Source organism: Bacillus rossius, chromosome 11 (genome assembly GCF_032445375.1).
Source record: "Bacillus rossius redtenbacheri isolate Brsri chromosome 11, Brsri_v3, whole genome shotgun sequence".
Taxonomy (NCBI): Eukaryota; Metazoa; Arthropoda; class Insecta; order Phasmatodea; family Bacillidae; genus Bacillus; species Bacillus rossius.
In genome coordinates this window covers 26,032,847-26,051,006 of record NC_086338.1, presented here as the reverse complement: position 1 = coordinate 26,051,006, position 18,160 = coordinate 26,032,847, and positions in this window count along the sequence as shown.

Below are 18,160 nucleotides of genomic sequence, written 5' to 3'. Positions count from 1 at the left end.
CATGGATCTTCACAACTGGATGGACGAGACACTCCGAATAAAAGAAGACGAGCTGGTGGCTGTCCAAATGGACGGGCGTCAACGCTGCATATTTATCAAGTTAACATCCATGCTCCACTGCGAATGGATCATGAGACTGACTGGCGGTTCATCGCAGATTCTAACAGCATCGGGTGAGTCTATTTTGGCTGACATTGAAATTGCCCTAGACAACCTAAAAACTGTACGTGTGATAAACCTTCCTGTTGAAGTCACTAATGATAATATAGTTAAGGCGCTGACTCCGTACGGTAAAGTATTGTCCTTAATTGACGAACTTTGGGGGGGACACTGCAAATACAAAGTTAAAACCGGTGTACGTGTGGTCAAGATTGAGTTAGATAAGGACATACCATCAGTACTTACGGTCGAGGGTCACACAGGCGTGGCCCTGTACGACGGCCAGCCTCAGACATGCAGTATATGCCACACGCCGGGACATGCGCGGGCCGCCTGCCCCATTGCACCGCGCCGCGACACACCGGCCCCTGCCCCTGCCGCGGCCGGGCGCTCGTGGGCGCAGGCGCTCGTGGGTGGAGTGCGCGGCGCGGCTCCGGACAAGAGTGACACACGTGACACCACAGCGGCGCAGGAGAGCAGCGCTACCTTCCGTAGACCTCCGGTTTAAACCCCAACGGGGGAACACCCGACTGGGAGTGCTCGGGACATGGTTTCAATAAAGGGTATATTGGCAAACACTTCACCATTGCTGGAAATTGACATGGGGGAGTTACTCTCTACTGAGGGTGGGGATGTTAGTGCAGGAACCACAGACGCACACATTGGGGACAGAGAACAGGCAGATGACGAAATGACGGGGAAACGTGGCGATAAACAACATCCACGTAAAAAAGGGAGTACTGAGGATGTGCGCGGGGAAGGACGTACAGGGAAGAAATTTCGTCAAAACAGTCGAAGTCCCAGACGGAATAAAATTGTCCCTGACAGCCCTCAATCACAACGAGCTCACTCTCTTGCCGTAGCCAAACAAGCCATAGGAAAGTGTGAGGACTCACACGGCTTGCCTTCGGTGATAACTCCATAAACGTTCATCAATAAGGAGGGGTCATGGCCAGCGTTTTGAGAGTTGCAACTGTAAATGTCTGTGCCATGGAGATGGCATGCAAATACCGTGTGTTATATACACTAGCTTACGCTCACGCCATCGACGTAATTTTTTTACAAGAATTACCAATAAATAAGATCCCGCACTTCGATAACTGCAATGTGTATACAAATGTTGGCACCCTCGGAAGAGGTACGGGTATCATTACACGGAATGGATATCAGCTTATAAATATCCGAGCACACCCCTCGGGACGAATCATTGCGGGAACTCTTGTCATGCCTTCTCTACCACCTGGAAATGACTTGTTGGAACTAGCTCTATGTGTGAATGTGTACGCCCCTTCGGGCTCACAAAACAGGCAAGCCAGGACGAACTATTACAGACAAGAAATATTACCATTCTTGGAAGGTGACCGCAACAAAATAATATTTGGTGGTGATTTCAACTGTGTGCTGAACCTTATTGACCACCATGGAGGAGCATATACGACTAACACAGCGTTACAAGATTTAGTCTCAGCCATACAAGTTGAGGATGCAGTTGATATTCTGCTAGTTCCTCGACCCCACTTTACGTTCCATGGCCATGCGTCTAGTACGCGGTTGGACTGGTTTTACTTTTCCAAAAGCAACCGCAATTCAGTGGTCAGTTATGACGTCATACCGGCGGCCTTCACAGATCACTCCCTTGTACTTTGCACTCTCTCTTACCCCACACTCAACCCTGTTCACGGGCGAAACTACTGGCGCCTGCAGACACGATTATTGGGACAAGATGAGGTGGATGTGGAATTCCAGCAACGGTGGATTTTGTGGACTAGGCAGAAACACCGATACGCTGATGTCGCGGAATGGTGGGAACATTGTGTAAAACTGGGCATTCGTCGCCTCTTTCAATACCACGGAGCACGTGTCCGACGGGAGCAAGCCTCACTCTTGTACCTATATGAGCGGGCTCTGCGAGATCTCGGCGCGGCAGCTATGACAGTGACGAACGTCAAGGCAAAAGAGCGTCGGCTCAAAGAAAAAATTATGACCATTCATAGGAAATATATGGAAGAACGGCTGCACTTCCTTCACACAAATAGCGCATTACAAAATGAGAGGCTCAGCTTATATTCCTTGGCAAACGAACAAAAATGTAAGACTAAACGACAGATTGACGCGTTGACGACAGCTGATGGCAGTACTCTCCGAGACACAACGGCCATTGCGACCGCCTTCCGTATTCATTATACCGACTTATACTCGGAACACCAGGTCGATTTTGACGCCGGAACTTCCTTCATACAACGAGTAACAGCCCGCCTGAGCGACAATGCACGGGATCTTCTGGAGAGTGAGATTACAGACGAAGAAATTGCGCAAGTTGTTCATGATGCTCCGAAAAGAAAATCTCCGGGAAAGGATGGAATACCGTATGAGTTCTATCAAACATACTGGACAATAATAAAAACCGATTTTTGTAAAATGGCACGTACAGTGATTCAACGCGGTGCCCTTTGCAAGTCTCAAACAAACGGTATCCTGGTTTTAATTCCAAAGAAAAATAAACCGATAAACCTGGTGGATTACAGGCCTATAACTCTACTGTGCACGTACTATAAAATCATGGCCCGTACAATTGCAAAAAATTGAAACGTGTACTGCCCGAACTCGTTGGACCCGAGCAATGTTGCGCAGTTCCAAATAAATCTATTATACAGGGGATTGCGGTACTACGTGATGTACAGCTCCTTGCCAAATCCTTGCCCGGTCCAGTGGCATTACTCAACATTGACCTTGATAAAACCTTCGACAGGATACACTGGGGTTTTCTCGACAGACTCCTAACTCATGTCGGATTTCCACAAATTACGGTCCGCATGCTTCACACTCTGCGTAAATGCTCTACGACGCAGATTTCTATTAATGGGAAACTGGGCGAAGAAATTAATATCCGCTCTTCCGTGCGTCAAGGGTGCCCCTTGTCCATGGCACTGTTTGTACTGTATATAGAACCATTGCTCCGGACACTCCATGAGACTTTAACAGGAATTAGCATTGCCAGCCACCGGATCACATGCAGTGCCTATGCTGACGATGTTACCTGCATAATTCGGAGTGAAGATGATGTACTCAGGACATCAGCCGCCTTGACCAGTTTCAGCCAAGCCTCTACCGCCCAAGTAAATGCCGTAAAAACAAAAATAGTAGACCTCAAGATGGCGCCCCATCTGCTGCAGCAGGTGAGGCCATACACCAGAACCGAAACATTACGCACACTAGGAATCACCTTCATGCAAAATACAAGACAAATGGACAAGGTTAATTGGGACTCTGTGGTGAACAACGTACGAGGAACACTTGTAGCTGCACGTCTACGAAATATAAACATTATTCAGAGAGTGCACATAGTTAACATGTACATTTTATCCAAATTGTGGTATGTCGCACAGCTGATTCCCATGACTCGTGGTACAGAGGCACAAATACGACAATATGTCGGTTGGTTTGTATGGCATGGATTTCTATTCCGAACAGGTCGTGAGCAAATTACACAGAAACCTCATATTGGTGGATTGGGGCTAATTGACCACCATCGGAAGGCCAAAGCCCTGTTTGGGAAAACTATTGCCCAACGATTAATGACCGACGATGTAGTCTTCGCGGCATTACATCACGCCGTGTGGACGAATGAGAGGCTTCTTCCGCGCACCTATATAGTAGCACTTCATGACTTGCGATCGCAGATAAATGAATTGCCCGACAGGGAGTGTGTAACTACCCCGCTATTATACGACAAATATTGCCAAACGGTCAAAATTACTCCCAAAATACAGTCAAAATGGCCGTACTTCAACTGGACGCGTATATGGAAGAACATAGCGGACGACGAATTATCAACATCTCTCCGAGCGTCAGCTTTTGCCTTTGTCAATGATCTCACCCCTACGAAGATTAGAAGACGACAAATCTCCCTCGAAAATGACGACATTTGTGACCTATGTGGCCAATGTGATACAGCGCTTCACCGAGTCTCTAGTTGTGTCTACTCTAAACCTCTGTGGCTCTGGTGCAGGAGACGTGTAGCAAGACAACTCAATGTCCCGATCCATGACATAATCGTACAGAAAATTTGCTTTTTTGATTTCACAGTGTTTCCGACCGTCAAACGTAGAGCAATAGTGTGGCTCATCATGAACCTGCTTGACTTTTCCTTACACACCCCAACGCCGTATTCTGTACGTGACTTTGTCGACCAACTTCGCCGTGCCCGGTGGAGTATGATCAATTACAAAACGTTGCAACCTCGGTTTGGTCCTTACCTGTTTTTCTTTTGATCTGTGTACCGAACCAAGTAATGTAATGGTAATGTCTGAGTGAATGTAAAATGTAAAATGTAAAATGTGAAAGGGTGGGCATGCGCACTTGAGCCTCTACCCTGTACTTTTCCTATGTATATGTACCATGCCACCTGCATGAAGCTAATTGTAAAAAAATAAATAATAATTATTCAAAAAAAAAAAAAAAAAAAAAGTGGTCTAAGGCGCGCGAATTCTGTGACGTCAGCTTTCGGATTCAGCGATCGTGGGTTCTACTCCCGGCCACGCCGAAAAAAATAATTGTTTTTTTTTTTCCGGTTAATTCTAAGATTATATCCATACATCTAACTGTAAATGATTCGGAGAGACTTTACCATTTCTTTGTGACGTTGCAACTCCAAATAGTTATCTCAGATGGTAATAGGTAGTGTCGGTAACTCATTTCCCTATGATAATTATACATAAATATAGTTTAAAAAACTAAAAAAACATGCTCTTAAAGAATATCAAACTAAAAAGTTAAAAATAAATATAGTTTTAAAAACTAAAAAAACATGCTTTTAAAGAATATCAAACTAAAAAGTTAAAAATAAATATAGTTTAAAAAACTAAAGAAACATGCTTTTAAAGATTATCAAACTAAAAAGTAAAAAATAATTTTTAAATTTAATTTATGACAATAGTATATAAGCAATACTAGTATAAATGAGAAAAAAGCATGGGGCGCTTAATATACAAAAAATATGGCACAAAGCGCCTCAAGCTTTTTTCTCGTTTATACTAGTATTGCTTATATACTATTGTCATAAATTAAATTTTAAAATTATTTTTTACTTTTTAGTTTGATAATCTTTAAAAGCATGTTTCTTTAGTTTTTTAAACTATATTTTTAAGGATTCAGTTTGTCCTATCTAGGGATGGGAAATATAGTTCTTTGGAAAGAACTAGTTCGTTCGGAACTAGTCACTTCAAAGACTAGTTCTTTAGGAACCGTTCTATTGAACTACATCGGTCGCGGACTGTATCGCGGTTTTCAATGTTTAAACAAAATATTCCATACATGACACCAACACAATCGTTACAGACTTTTTGTTTTATGGGCATTTCTTTTTCTATAAATAAAAGAGGCACACAGTAATCCGATGCTTGTAAACAATATCTCCCAATACAAATGAGCGACTATCATATTGTTTTTCTTTCACACACTTCTTACATTTTTGAATGTGTATTAATTTATTTTCTGCGAGTAATGTGCTTATTTTCACATGTGTACAAAACAAAATAATGGTATAGTGTTTTCTCATCTGTGACAACCTAAGCTGATTTTTTTCGTATTAGGTAAGTTTTATTATGTTTCTTTAAATTTTAGTGTAGTTTTGTAATGTGTGGTCTATGTGTTATTAAAGTTTAATTTCAGATTGTATAGGCTATCTGAAATTTAACGTAATTACACTTATTTACGTGACACGTTTTTTAATGCCAATATGTAATGTAAATGTCTAAAGAATATTAAATAAAAATTTAGAGTTCGCGATCGTCAAACGATACATCATTGCGCAAGAAAGAACGAAACGAAAATAATGACCGACAGCCTAACTTACTGTGTGAACTATCTATGTCTTTGAACTAGCTAGTTCAGTGTGTATATGTACTCCCTTTCTCTTCGGTCTTCGTAGTTCAGATGAGTACTTGGAACGTCTCTGCTTGGAACTGACGAAGCGATGGGGAAATACCGGTAAGGGGGGAGATGAGACAAAATAAAGAACAAAAGTAAGAGAGGGAAGAAAGCAAGAAAGAAAGACGTGGCATATTGGGTGACAGTGGTTGGCTGGGGGGGATGGGGGGGGATGGGAAGGGGGGGGGGGGGTAATCTTTCGCGCATGCGCAGTAAGGACCAAACAGAGTAGGAGAAGAGAAACACGCAAAGAACGAAAGAACGATTGTTTTTGGTAACAGCGAACTAGTCACCTAGGGATATTTCGCGCATGCGCAGTAAGGACCAAACAGAGTAGGAGAAGAGAAACACGCAAAGAACGAAAGAACGATTGTTTTTGGTAACAGCGAACTAGTCACCTAGTTCGCTCGTCAGAACAGTTCCAAATGAACTGGTAGTTCGCGAACTACCCATCCCTAGTCCTATATATACTGTCACGCCCCTCTGAGGCTCCTGAGTGGCAAGCCCAGTCAATAAAGTACAAGCCTACGAGCCAGTGTTGCCAACCTTTTGAAACATATTTATGTTAAAACTCAGAAAAAAATATGCTATTTTGAGAAAAATTATGCTACATTTAACCATTTTTCTTTTAAGTTATTTATAAGGTAGAAAAACATTGCTTTTACGATGCAAAATAATTAAACTGTAAACATTTTGCCAAAAATTAATATTGCACATAAATTATGATAATATGCATTATTATAAATTAATATACATTTGCTTTTTAGTCCTAGCTGTTTTTCTTTACACACACACATACCTATTAATAGCCAAATACAGCTAAGGAAAAGCTTCATCCTCTGTACTGCTGTCGTCAGCAGAATTTAGCACATTCGCAGAAGTCAAAGTACTGGTCCTGGGATACAAAGATGTCTTTGTCATGCGGCCAACCATGCTTTTGGTTGGAATGAAGCCTGTACAACATCCAGACATCTTCACTGTTTGTCTTGCTAGAAGTGTTCCATTGATCGTGGAAGTAATCATAATTTCCCTACAAACGATACCGCTTTCAACACGTCGCTGAAAGATAGCAGTGTGTGTGGCTGTGAGTAGTATATAATAGGGGCTCCTGCGCCTGGCGTCTGGCTGTGGATTGTGCGGATTGTGATTGTCGGTACGCCATCTTGGATTAAGACGTCACGGCGGCCATCTTGGACTCAAAAATTCCTCAAAATTCCTCAAAATTGACTCAAAATGACTCAAAAATTCCCGTTTTAAGAAAAAAATTCCCGTTTCCGAGGGAAAAATTCCCGATCCAAGGGAAAATTTCCCGTTTTAGTCCTAAAAAATTCCAGCAGTTAGAAATGTCCCCATAGTGGCTTAAATTCCCCCAAGGTCATGCCGCTCTAAGCCACTTGTGGGGAGCTTTGACCTTGACCTTGACCCCGGCGGCCATTTTGGATCCGCCATCTTGGATCCGCCATTTTGGATGACGTCATTTTGTTTTCTCGAACTTTCCGCCATTTTGTTTTCTGCCATATTGGTTGATGACGTCACCGTTGCAATTTCCGTTACGCCCGCCATCTTTAACTTTTTTATTTACTATCCAATTTTAATGAAAATATTTTTTAAAATTTATAAAAAAATTAAATTAAAAAATTTTAATATATTTTTTTTAAAAAACGTACTTTTTAGACACGGAGCTCAGAGTCCTAGGTTCGAACCCGACGAGGTAAAAAAAAATTGCGACAGGCTCCTTCCCCCGTGGTGGACGCAGACTGACTTACCCCCACCACTCATGTCGAAGTATACATATCGTCACCTAGTATGGCGTCATGTCCGCCATCTTGTCTTCGTTGCTGGAGACCACCATCTTGTTTTCGTCGGCGAGAGTGCGCTGACGCCATGTTAGTTTAGTTCTTATCCGCCAGAGTGCAGTAATCATTTATTATTGCTGTGACACCCGCCATCTTGTCATTTGGCTGCCATCTTGAAAATCCGTAATTATTTAGCTAGAAATTCGGGAAAAATTCCAAAATTCATTAAATAAATCACTCATCATTTTACAGATTGATTCGATCAGTTTCAGTCCTTGGTTCGATACCCGATCGATGCAATAATGTTTAATTTTATGTAAAAAAAATAATAATTTCAATAAACCATGTTCAACATTCTTAAAGAGACTTTAAAACCTCTACTACCATAATACTATAAGCCATTAAGACCACCGTCTTGGAAATTCGTATTTATTGACTTATTAATTCGGGAAAAAGTTCAAAATTAACTAAATAAATTTACAACCAATAAAATGATTAGTTAGATCGACTTAGGTCCTTGGTACGATTCGGAATGAAGATAAAAAAATTAAATATAACAACAATATAACATAATAGTGACAGGTTCAGAAAATAAAAACACAAGTTCTTTCACAAAATAAATTTTATTACATAATATATATTCTACTACACGATTACTTACGAAAGCCAGCAATCTTATAAACATTTAGGTCCGCATAGGCGTGAAATGACTAATTCTTAGCTCCAATCGGCTTATACTAGAAAGAGTCCAACCAGAACCTTTACTGACATAGTTCTCCTCTTCTTGACATAGTTTCTGGATACCGTTTTTAACAGTTTGCTTCACATCGTCAGAACTGTAAATTACTGCAGCCGATGTCTTGAATGCACACTTCTTCACTTCGTCTTCAAATGGATACGGCTTTCCATATATACAGTCCAACCACAAGTTGTATTTTAATGGACCGTTTGTTGCTACGTCATCAGTAAGCTGATTGATTATGTCTTGTCTGATATCATCAAGAAAAGTACAAATGTCTTTCATCTCACCTAACGTATTTAAATAATAGTAATCTTTCAATGTTCCACGAAATGCAGACTGCGCCAAGTAGAACCCATTATCATTCACTTGTAATGCGCCGAACACAGTCTTAGGTTTATTTTCATGTCCAGACGTTATAGCAATCGGTTGCTGCACATCAGTTTTCTTGCTTGTACGCTTACGAGTCTCCAATCTAAAGCGAGGAGTCGAAATTTCTACAGGTAAGTCTTCAGCAGACACACGAACTTCTCCTTTACATTTTTTCACATGTCGTCGCAAACTATCAATACGTGTAAACCATTCATGACACCCATCACAACGAAACTTTATACGGGATGGATTCTTCTTACATTTACTCCATTCATGTCTTCGTGCATCATGAGAAAATGCGAACGACATATCACAGTAGCTGCAAGGATACCGGGATGATGAAGTCGAGCCTTTCAGACCCGATCCAGATACTTGCGTTGCCGCAGTTGTGCCATCTCCAAGCATACTCTTATGAACATCAATGCATCGTTGTTGCACCGAAACCTTTACTTTCTGACGCGCAGCAGGTCCTCTACATGTCTTCAAGTGTCTTTTCAACTACTTATCTTGCCTTGCAAATTGCTTGCGACATTGGTTACAGCTAAACATTTTGCGAGGAGGATTCTTAACACATTCTCTCTTCTCGTGGCGTCGAGCATTGCTGTTGTTTGATAAAATCTTGTCACAGTAACAGCACCGATGTTCGTTAGTCGTTCTTGAATCACCAGTCATTGAAGTTTCCATCGAGGACGAAACGAAGTTCGTAGAGTTTTCCTGTGTAGCCAGCACCACCGGCATTAAAGTCTCTCCTGCTGACGGTATCGCGACTGTTGAAGTCTCCTCTTGTGATGATGTCGTCGTTGCCGTCGAGATCTGCTCCTTCCTCGTCGCCGTTGACGTTAGGGTTCCTGTAGACGATGGTACATCCTCCGAGTTCGACGTTAAAGTCGGTAAAGATGCCATCGAGTTCACAAGAACAGGTAATTACGCGATTTATGCACCAGATTAAACAAACTAGGTGATCCTCACACCGTCGTCGTCGCCAGTAACAAACTGAGCAACCTGCTGTCTAGGACTCGCTTATATACATGCACCGGTTGGAATAATACGCTAGTCAAATCAAGAACAATTTACTATAATACTCGAGTCAAAACACCATTGAAAGAAGAAGCGCACCAAAATAAGGTGACACTTTTGGAAGAAAATTCGACAAATGAAATGAACACGCAATGCACGCACTTGAAGCTTTTATCTCAAGGTATCATTTAAATTTCATTCAAGCGAAGTATCAAGCCAATGACACATCATATTAACATCCTATTGGTCATACTATCCTCAAAATTTCACAGTCTTATAAATCACATCAGTTATAGGACTTATAGTTTATAACACACATCATTTCAGCCATTGTTCTTTAACAAATTCGAATTTAAAAATGTAAAATGTAAGTACTTGTTAAATTGAAGAACCAGGTACGTAAATATTTTATATATACTTTATGGACACTGTAGGCAGAAAAACCCTGAAAGTACATATGTAAGAATGATATTTAATAAAACTAATATTAAATTGTATATTTATTTCCAATAATATACATCTGATCAAAAAAAGCAGGTTTTATTCTATAAACCCTGCATTTCGTAGATCATGTTTCTTTGAGGATGTATAAATTTTCAACATTTTGCGAACCAAGTATAAGTTTTAGCCTATTCTCCAATCATTTGGATTGACTCTCGATGATCAATTTGGTCTCGCGTGCTACGGCTTCCATCTTTTCTATATTAATAATATTATTTGTCGTAAAATCTCCGCATCCGTGTCACCATCACAGATGTAAATCATCATCGTAGCTGTCATCAATATTGTCATGAGCTGCATCAATATAACTCATTTTATGATATCGTTTCCGCATTTCAGTTGTCAGAGATTAACCACAATCTATGATCCTATGAGCTTCACAATATTCTCTACTGTTTTCTAGACATGGTTAGCTCCATTCTCATTTTCTTTAAAAGCCTATGTGTCCAGTTTTATTATTTAAACCTTCAACCCATCATCCCAAACTCAATTAAATTATTTTATTATATAGAACAAAAATCATCAATGTTCCTTTCATTTAATCTTAGGAACCGTATCATCCTTTCCACCTATAGTTTAGTTTCTTGAGCCCAGGAGTCTTTCATTATATACCATGCAGTGTTTTTCAAGAGATGTGGTATACTACCAGTTCTACATACAAATCCATCCTATCATTGATTTGTTTACACATAAAAAAAAACCTTCACGTTATTTTTACACGTTTTATTAAATTATCACTTCGACTAAAATAATTACCACTCATAGTAATTTCTACAAAGAACTCTTTGCCCAAGACATTTTAACCATCATCTCTGAAAACAACCATGTCCTATCTATATCACAAAGTAAAAGAGGGTAGAGGAGATAGGACAAACAAGTGCTAGTCACTCATAGGGTAAGAACCATGTGTTGGATACCTATCTCAGACATTGTAGCAACTCTGTATTTTTCTTACCTCATGTAGAAAAATATCTTCCTATATATACGTTTTTAAAATTATTCACGTACGTCTAGTCAAAAGTACCTAAATTCAAGCTCGTTAACCTCAAAGAAAATTAAAAAAATTCTCAAGGATAGAGGCAGAGACTACACGATCGAGACACGCATACCGTCACCCGCAAATGAACATTGACCCCTCGCGCGGGAGTTGCAAGCTTGCAGAATGCTGTGGCAGTCATATGTTTGCTCGAGTCATACATACATAACCTCGCTAGTCTTCCAACCCATTTCACGTAAAGCTCCAGTGAAATCGTAATAAAGCTCATGTAAAGTACTCGCTGGAATCGGTTTAAAAGTGCTAAACACGGATCCAGAGCAGAAAATCAGCCCTCGAATGTATAACTCGCTACTATAAAAAAAATTTGTAGTGTATATAACAGATTCAAACCCAATAGCATACTCCTTACGCTGAAAATTATAAGTGGCAAAATATTTTAAATCATGACCCCGGCTAGTATACATTTTTTTTTTCGTGAACCCTAAATTCATGTTAGTAATCGGTACGAATGTGTGAGTAATTCGGACGAATAATCGCTTACCAAGTATCCAGAATCTTACTGTTACAACCCAGCCAGTGCACCAGCTTACTCCGAAGTGTGCGCAATTGATTAACATTATTCAATTTTTTAATATCACCTCCGTAGTGTACACCAATATATGACAGGTTACTATTTAAGACCATACATTTCCCTCAAGTCTGTTAGTTTTATTTCGGGAAGTAATAAATTATTTCTCAGGAAAAATAAATCAAGTTCCTATCAGATTTGCTCTAACGTTACGGTATTACATACACCAGCACTTTACCAAAACATCTCCCATAAAAAATCCTATGAATGCAGATAACATACTCAGACAAAAATAATTTTAGCAAAAACAAAAAATAAAACAGTCTTCAGCATTATTGGTAAAACAAAATAATACACACAAACAAGACAAAACGTGCATTACAAATTCGACCTAAATTTCGTGTCAAATTTAATTTATTACATTAGGATAAACGATGTAGGTTAGGGAAAAATATATAAAAAATTCTTTAATTCTATAATTTATTTAAAATTGTACATTTATACACATTAAAATCTGACATGGTATACATTTCTCAGTTCATGTGACATTCATTTTTATTAAAATAAATTATTATAGTTCGTTTTAAGAGTGAAAAAATACAAATAATTCATACAGATCTCAATACATCAGATCAGGAGTGTAACACCTTAGAGGACCAGAGATGTTGATGCTAGAAACCTTCCTTTACAAAATTTATAATGTTTTTTCAAGTATAATTTTCGTGTAACCTGTACACCGAACTTCTCACACAGAAATTTTACACGGTCAAGATTTCTTCTGCAGCCATGCTTTTCATGGATGCGTGTACTTCGTAGTCGTTCAAATCGTTTACCACAGTAGCAGCACTGATACAGATATTCATCGCAATTACCATCGCTTCCCCGCTGTACAACTTGCAAATGAACTTTGCTTTTACAATGCCTAATCAAATTACTTTTGTTTGTGAAATGTACACCACACGGGTCACACGGAAATGTCACACGATTAGCGTTTCTTCTGCAAACATGATTTTCATGTATTCTTGCATGTTGACGGTATTTAAAACTTTTGTCACAGTACGTACACAGATGTCTCGCCGTTAGACCTTGAGTCACCGACGGCTCGGAAAGTATATTACTTTCAATGCACACTGCTGCTGTAGGCGACGATGTCCCGTATGTTGCATGAGCTGGAGATTTCCCAGTCGACATTGACAGATCATCTGTACTGGATGCCAAAGAATCTGATGTATACACGACTGATGCAGAAGCTGGGAATTGCTCACAAAATGTTGTATTTACCAAATGCGATGTAGTTGCAGGTATCGGAGTCTCCTCTGCGTTCGATAATGTACACATTGAAGTCTCTTGGAGTGAAGAGACAGTAGATACAGCCATCATCGGGATCTCTGGAGATGGTAGCCTCGTTACCATCGGAATCTCTGGAGCAGTCCTCATCGTTGTCATCGGGATCTGCTTCGTCATCATCGCCTGCGTCGTCAGGGACCCCAGTGAAGACGTGAGACCCTCCGTCAAGATCTCTGCAGTCGTTGACCCCGCCACCATTGGGATTTGTACCGATGTCGACGTTGCTACCATTGAGTTCGGATACACATCAATATTCATATACAAGACTTATATGCAGACGAGCCAATCCATCAGATCTGCATTGCACCACTACAAGAGGTGGACTGAGGGACCTGCTGTCTAAGACTCACTTAAATAACCATGTTCGCTTGTATAATACCCAAGTCAATACATCATCCATTGTTATTACTTAAAACAATTAGGAATTTCAAGGAATGAGAATTTAAATTATATATACAATCAACTAATCACACATCCTACATACACGGTTTATTTAGACTTAATAGAGGAGCAAGAGTCTGTAATCAATGGATCTCTCACAACCCAAACAAAATTTAAAGTAGGTACCCAAATTTAAATATTATTATGTAGAGATACACATAACATCCAACTGACTCCAACTGACTACATCACATGACTAAAATAATTTATACGATACCAGGCTGGGTCCAAAGTCAATTTATTTTTGTACCTCTCATCTACAGTTCAGAGGACCTTCAGTGTTGATATAGCTACAGCCAAGACATGTCCAGTACCATACATCTTCAAAGCCTTCAAAGTCGATCCTTGTTAAGCCTTACGACAAAAGTCTCCGAAACAAGAGACCTACTCTACAAGTTTACTAGACATTTTAAGCTTGTCATAGCACACATCGTTAAAAATCTTCGTAAATAACCCAAAATATTATCAGACCACTAGCATTCGATTTATGCACATACAGTAGGTCACCAACATATTCGTCAACACATGATCATTCTACATTAAGCTCCTCACTTACTTATATCAGCCTACTCGACTACACTCAGCACACATAAACTAAAAGAAGTCAAATAACATCCTATTATTTATTTACATTCGAATATTTAACAGCATGCCGACTGCTAATTAAATAAGCCTGACAGTGAACATGTTAGCAAAGTTTACTTTTATATAGGACCAGGAATCCATTGATCCTTCAGAACCTAGCTACACATACACAGTGCTGGATGCAAGGAATTCTACACTCATTAGGCATCACTGACACTCATATTACATCATAGGCACTTGAGTCAACACTCATTTTCCATCATTAACATGCACAGAAATGCAAATTAACCATCATCGACACTTAATTCAACACTCACATTCCATAATCTAATCTCAATTCGGCACTCATTTTCCATCATCGACACTCAATTCAACACTCACTTTCCATCATCGACACTCAATTCAACACTCACTTTCCATCATCGACGCTCAATTCAACACTCACTTTCCATCATCGACACTCAATTCAACACTTACTTTCCATCATCGGCACTCATTTTCCAACATTGACACACAATTCAACACTCACTTTCCATCATCGACACTCAATTCAACACTCACTTTCCATCATCGGCACTCAGTTTCCATATTCGACACTCAATTCAACACTCATTTTCCATAGTCGACACTCAGTTTCCATCATCATCACTCATTTTCCATAATCGACACTCAATTCAACACTCAATTTCCATCATCGACACTCATTTCGACACTCAATTTCCATCATCGACACCCAATTCGACACTCAATTTCCATCATCAACACTCAATTCCCATCATCAACACTCAATTCGACACTCATTTTCCATCATCGACTCTCAATTCGACACTCAATTTCCATCATCGACACCCAATTCAACACTCAATTTCCATCATCGACACCCAATTCGACACCCAATTTCCATCATCAACACTCAATTCGACACTCATTTTCTATCAACGACACTCAATTCAACACTCATTTTCCGTCATCGATACTTAATTCTACATACTCTTTCCTTTTTCGTCACTCATTTTCCATCATCTACATACAGTAAAATGGAAACTTTCCATCATCCACACACACACACACACAGATACATATATAAATATATTCATACTCAACTCAATTCTTTAATGTAGCAAACACATGAACTTTATTAGGGCATGAATAACGACACATTTTAATAACAATTTTTAAAATTATATTTATATCAAAAATACAAAAGTATAAAATTTCATCAGTCAATACACATTACTAACTTATTATAAATACCCGAAAATTCTAAGTTCATCAAGAATAGTCCACGTTTCTTTGATAACTGATAAAATTTCGTCATCTTGCGAAACAAGTAAAAGTCGCAACCTGTTCGTTAACACGTTCGGGTCTTTCCACGATATATAATCACTTTCACTTGATGACACCATCTTCTTCGATTGTTTGCTGAACATATTCTGAAAATCGTTGTAATAATGATTATGATAATTTGTATCATCATCATCGGTGCTGTCCACATCTTTATCAAACACACTGACATCTTCATCTTGCATATCCCAGTATTTCGAATTTTTTGACATTGGAGTACCATCATTGACAACAAGCTTACTTGCAAATTTTCCAAAAAAATATTCCAAAGTCCGTAGAAGTCTACTATAAGACGACTTGTCACTTTTTCTGGAGATGTTACTTTCATTATCTTCTACCTTACTTATATCTTCAACACCAGTTAAGCTATTTCCTTCCTCAAGACCTGGAGATATTTTTACACAATCGCTTTTAAGGCTAGGTAGATCAATTTCATTGTAAGACATACTGTCCCCGAGCATAACGTCTCCATCTACGTACTTTATCTCCTGCGCGAGCTTGGCTTTTCAAGTTTTATCGTGTCTTTTTAAATTATCTCTTCGTGTCAACCGTCTACCACACTTGACACAAATTAGTATTTGACGGAATGAGCTTTTAACACAATTGGTCTTTTCATGTCTACGAGCATTATAGCTGTTATCAAAGTATTTGCTACAGTATGTACAATGTCCTTCAGATCGAGATCGATATTTGTGTATCGTACCTTCACTAGACTGTACGTACTCCATAATGGTTGAATAGCCACTAAAAGTATTTTTTAGGTACTTCGTATTTTTATGCATGAACATTCATCAATTATTTACGAAAAAAGATTTTTTTTTCTCATTTTGAAAACAAAAAAATCATGTTCCACGTAGTTTTACTACCCCCCTTCATATTTCCTCATATGTTATGTTGTAAAAGCAACCAAAGTTGGTTGTAGGTTATGGAATGCTCACTCACGATCTCATGAAAAAGGTGTGCCTCCCTAGATCTCAAGAGGAAGAACATTGACCTTATTTAAAAATTAGTGAATAATACCATGGCCTAGCAAGAATCACAAGATAATCTATTCTCATATTAGCAACCATCATGTATCAGTTGTCTGTATAAGCAGTCAATGATTTGTGTGGGATGCAGGATGCTCCCTAACGATCGCAACAGAAGGAGGGCTTCGCTAGAACTCAAGGGGAAGGGAAATCTTCGTGTGTGATAGCGTTTCTCAGTTGCTTCATGACGTAGTAATCGTCTTATTAATGAACTTTTGTTTTTGCCTGATTTCCACCTGTTAAAATTCTTTTTTTAAGTGTTGATTTGATAATATGACTTCGGAAATTTATACGAAACTCTGAATAAAATTACCTGTCTTAGACACCAAGGACAATGCAGTTTGTCCTTCATGTTAATGCTTCTCAGCTGTCTCAATGCATATTATTTTTCTGAGTAAGGCTATTATTTTTTAAATCCACCCTATAAAAATATTGTATGTGCTGATTTATTGACAGAATTTCACTAATTAAATGTAACTCTGAATAGAAATGACATGACTCATTAAGTAAAAAATTCTTCATGCAGGGATAGATTTCTCACAAATAATCAGGAGCACTCGGAGAAAACCATCAGATGTCTAGTCAAGTATAATCAGAAGCACTCGGAGAAAACCATAAGATGTCTAGTCAGGTATAATCAGGAGCACACGGAGAAAACCACCATAATATTGTCAAGAATAATCGGAAGCTCACGGAGAAAACCACCATAATATTGTCAAGAATAATCGGAAGCACACGGAGAAAACCACCATATCATTGTCAAGAATAATCGGAAGCACACGGAGAAAACCATCAGGGAGGATGTCGTTTATAAACATCATAAATTACCAATTTTTTTTAAAAAGACCAAATTTAATCCTGCTTAAGCAAAGAGTTCACAAGCTGACTTGTGCTAGAACTCTCATGCTGCTTAAGCAAAGAGTTCACAAGCTGACTTGTGCTAGAACTCTCATGTTGCTTAAGCAAAGAGTTCACAAGCAGGTTTGTGCTAGAACTCTCATGTTCTTAAGCAAAGAGTTCACAAGCGGGCTTGTTTTAGAACTCTCATGTTGCTTAAGCAAAGAGTTCACAAGCGGGCTTGTGCTAGAACTCTCATGTTGCTTAAGCAAGATTAAATTTGGTCTTTTTAAAAAAAAATTGGTAATTTATGATGTTTATAAACGACATCCTCCCTGATGGTTTTCTCCGTGTGCTTCCGATTATTCTTGACAATAATATGGTGGTTTTCTCCGTGTGCTTCCGATTATTCTTGACAATATTATGGTGGTTTTCTCCGTGAGCTTCCGATTATTCTTGACAATATTATGGTGGTTTTCTCCGTGTGCTCCTGATTATACC